At 43.6% G+C, this 3,836-nt stretch overlaps 1 pseudogene; it reads right to left on the reverse strand.

The window, feature by feature from the left end:
• Nucleotides 1-1,176: 1,176 nt before the first annotated feature.
• The window catches only part of LOC148253818 (L-type lectin-domain containing receptor kinase S.6 pseudogene), a 4,123-nt pseudogene continuing 1,463 nt past the window's right edge, over nucleotides 1,177-3,836 (reverse strand).

Below are 3,836 nucleotides of genomic sequence, written 5' to 3' on the forward strand. Positions count from 1 at the left end.
ATACTAGATCGTAGACTATCTCCAGAGCCTCATGGTTGTCTTTCGTCGTGCTAGCCCTCATCAGGGAACCTTAGTGTAGACCGTTCAATCGAGAGCTCCGACACCGCGGAAGGTTAATCAACTCTTTTTCCAACTTCAAAAAAGGAAATTCAAACATCGAGGAGCAGACCCTGGGCCAATTACTGGCATTGACAAGAACGGCTTGACTTTGAGAGTTGGAGGTACCTAATACTAGTCGACCAGAGAGAAGCCGACTTATCCGACAAGGCTAAAAAAGAATGGCTTATTGACCAGTTTCCACGAACTTTCGATAACCGGCTTGTGGAGGTGTCCATTATGCCGCTCGTTATGCCTCTTGTGATTAAGGTGTCCGGTGGATGTTCCCTTAGTTCCGCTCGCCATCAGGCTACTCATGCTTGTGTTTGCATTAGAGGTGTCGAGCCATCGACAACTCGAACTAAACCAATACCAATGACACAGTAATCACGATCAACCACTTTACCTACAACACAGCTCTCATGGTAACGCCATATGGTGCTAACGGTTCGGCGACACAAATCAGCCATCTGCGCATAGTCAGACTGGTCAACAGGCAATGCAGACCTGACAAACCTGAAATTTCGAGCTCCAAACCATTCACAGAACATGAAGTCCTGCATAGACCTGCTCTAAGGGCTGCTCCTGACTCTATTTCCTTAATTGAAATGGCGGGGCAAGAGAGAGAACCAAAGAACAAACAGATAGATCATAGGTGATCACAGAAACCTCTACCTAACTGATTAGGCGCCTCCTTACTTCTTAGGACCTTCATACCTTGAAAATGAAAGGAAGTAGGCGGGGAAGAGTAGGTCAAAATGACCTGGGATAACTGAGTGTCGTTGCCGAGAGTCGACAAGACTTGGAAGCCAGCTTGCCTTAGATGCTTAGAGTTGCAGGCGGAAAACCGCGAGGGATGACGAAAGCATCAATGGGGCGCTAAGTTCCCTATTTAGGGAAGGAGACAAGAAGGCTGTGATTGAGGAAGAAAGGTCGTGAATGCTGGACTGCTTAAACCTCATATTAGAAGAGGGGGGTTGTGGTCCCTCTAATCCGTGCCATGTGAAGCAGTCGATTTGACTCGATCTTCGGAGAATTGTCCCATTAATATATATTAGAACGGGGAAAGAAGTCTGACGTTCATGTGTTAAAGAAGCAACCCCCACAACCATGGAGAATCTCTATGGGAGCAAGCCTAAGAAGAAGTTTCCCTCTCTTAATCCTTTTAGCCTCTGTAACAGTTGGCCTCTTCTCATGATTTGGGTGCTAGCAAGAAAGTCCCACCGTAAGCATCCTCTGCATCTCCACTGGATTAAACGTCCCTTTCAACTTTGGATCAACTGCCTCAATCAGTTTCCATTTCTCCCAGTAGCTCCATACCCAATCAACAAGCACCGTACCAGTATCATCGACAGGCCTTTTCCCTGTAGCTACCTCTAGCACCACTACATCAAAGCTGTAAACATCCGTTTCTGTGATGGAACACCAGAATAAACATATTCAGGAGCAAGATATCCCATTGTCCCAGCTGGTATTGTAGCTTCCCTAGTCATAGAACTATGTTCATAGACTTCTGCTAAACCAAAATATCCTAGCTTGGTATTGAATTCTGTATTAAGCATTATATTTCAAGTCTTCACGTCCCTATGAATTATCTATCTCTCACATTCTTCATGCAGATATGAAAGAGCAGACGCAACTCTGAGAACTATATTCAACCTTTGCTTCCAGGAGAGGAAAACTGCAGAACTGGTGTTCTTGTGAAGAACTTTGTCCAGGCTACCATTGGGTAAGTACTTATAGTTATAGACCAGGACTCATTCTGATCCTTCACAGCACCATCCTTGAAGCTGAACCAAATTCTTGTGCCTTAAGCAGCCAACCATTGTTGCAAACTCAGTGATAAAAGGATTGTGAGTATAGTCAATCCCTGCGCGATCAAACTTCTTGATAGCCACCGATCTACCTGAGGTCAGAGACCCTTTCTCCTTTATAGACCGTAGCTGAAGCCCCTTTACCGACAATTTTGTTTCGATTAAACTCCATTGTAGCTAACTTTATCTCTGAAATTGACAACCTTGATGGCACTCTATTCAATCTACAGGTTCTGTCTTCTTTACTTCTGCTAATACTCCTCTTTCTCCACACCACCAAGAAAACGATTATGACAAGAACTCCAATTATAGAGAGGACAAATGCGGCTAAACCACCCAACCCCAAGGCTATGTCTCCAATCTTTGCTCTTCTTTCATGAAGATTACTAGGCTTGTCATTCTTTCTTGAAAAATTTGGATAGCACAAAAAACAATCCCCTTCTTCAATTGTATCCATAGGGGTAACAGTAGGGAAAGACCTAAAAGTTAGAAATCTTCAATGATGAACAATGTGAGCTGCTGATCCTTGCCCGTTAGAAGCAGAGAAACCAACATGCATATACTCTTTGAAATGCTGAAAAAGGTCAACCCGAGCCACAAGAATAGGACTTGAAGGCCTAATATGAGAGTCACTAGCCCAAACCTGAGTCAACTTTGCTGCATCTGTGTACTCAATCCAAGCTGTAATCTGTCTCCCATTTTATAAGATCAATCCCTATTGACTCAGCATCAACTGAAGCAAAAGATATGACTGTGTTAACATCAACACCAATGTGATTACCATTGTTATCAGCAAGTGAAGGATCAGAACTTGTATCTCATTCAACAGCAATGAATGAATCTTGAGGGTTTAAGGCTGGTCCAGGAAGGCCCATTACCAATGATATTAAGCATTGGATGTGATCAAGAATGCTATACCTTCACCAAAGGGACACAATGGGGATGAGATGATGGAGAAGGAGAAAGGGCATGAGAAAGATGCAGTGGAGTTCGTCTTGGAATCAAGAAACCGAATAGGGTAAACATAAAAAGCTCTGTCCACGCCTAAAGCAGAGGAAGAAGAAGAGAGGCAGCTTCCTTCTTGAGTGAGACTAATGGCTTTGTTTCTGAAGTAAGCATCACCAAAGAGGCACCATAAGTCTATGTGAGCCTGGCTGACATTAACCAATTTGAGACTCTCCTCGCAAGGGCATGAAATCAAACACCCAGTCAGGGATAGAATCGAGGATAACATTCAACTTGTTAACAGTTATGTGGGAGTACTCCTAAGTTTTGTTACGGTATATCTTCTTTTTTTGAGTGAAATTCAGCCAGGAGTAGCAGAAAGGATAGAAGGATCTAGGCAAGTAAAGAACTTGCTTTGCTAATATAACTCTGTATAGGATCACTCGCCTTAAGGCTCTCTCAGAGAAATTCCAAAAACAGATTATGGAATGAAATTGATGAGAACTTTCTTATCATAAAAGCAAATCTCAGTAGCTCCAGAGATGGATCGCCTACGAAACAAAAGTGACTATCGCTCTGAAACCCTGCCTGGCAATTCCCTTAGACCCAAAGTCACCACAATACGCTGCTATGCCCGCCCCTACCAACTCCAAGACTGACTTCGGATTCGGATACTTGGATTGAATATAGGAAAGCGGGGACCACAGCCTGAGTTTAATCAGTACCGTCGCTGTCAGAAAAGAAAGACTGTCCGACTGTATGAAAGAAGCAATCAAGAGGCAACAGTCGCTGACGCGTTAGCGGGAGAATATGATTCAGTCAAATGTTGTATGGTCGCTATCTAAGCAGGAAAACTTGCGTAAAGTGATTCAGACCCGGGGTCGAAACAAAGACTTTATAAACAGGAATATGCCTAGAAAATAGAAGTCTTCCATGTCCCACAATCAATACTTGGGATGAATTGATTTAGAGGGCTTCCCC

The sequence above is a fragment of the Carica papaya genome, chromosome 5, assembly GCF_054855325.1.
Source record: "Carica papaya isolate Zhongbai chromosome 5, ASM5485532v1, whole genome shotgun sequence".
Lineage (NCBI taxonomy): Eukaryota > Viridiplantae > Streptophyta > Magnoliopsida > Brassicales > Caricaceae > Carica > Carica papaya.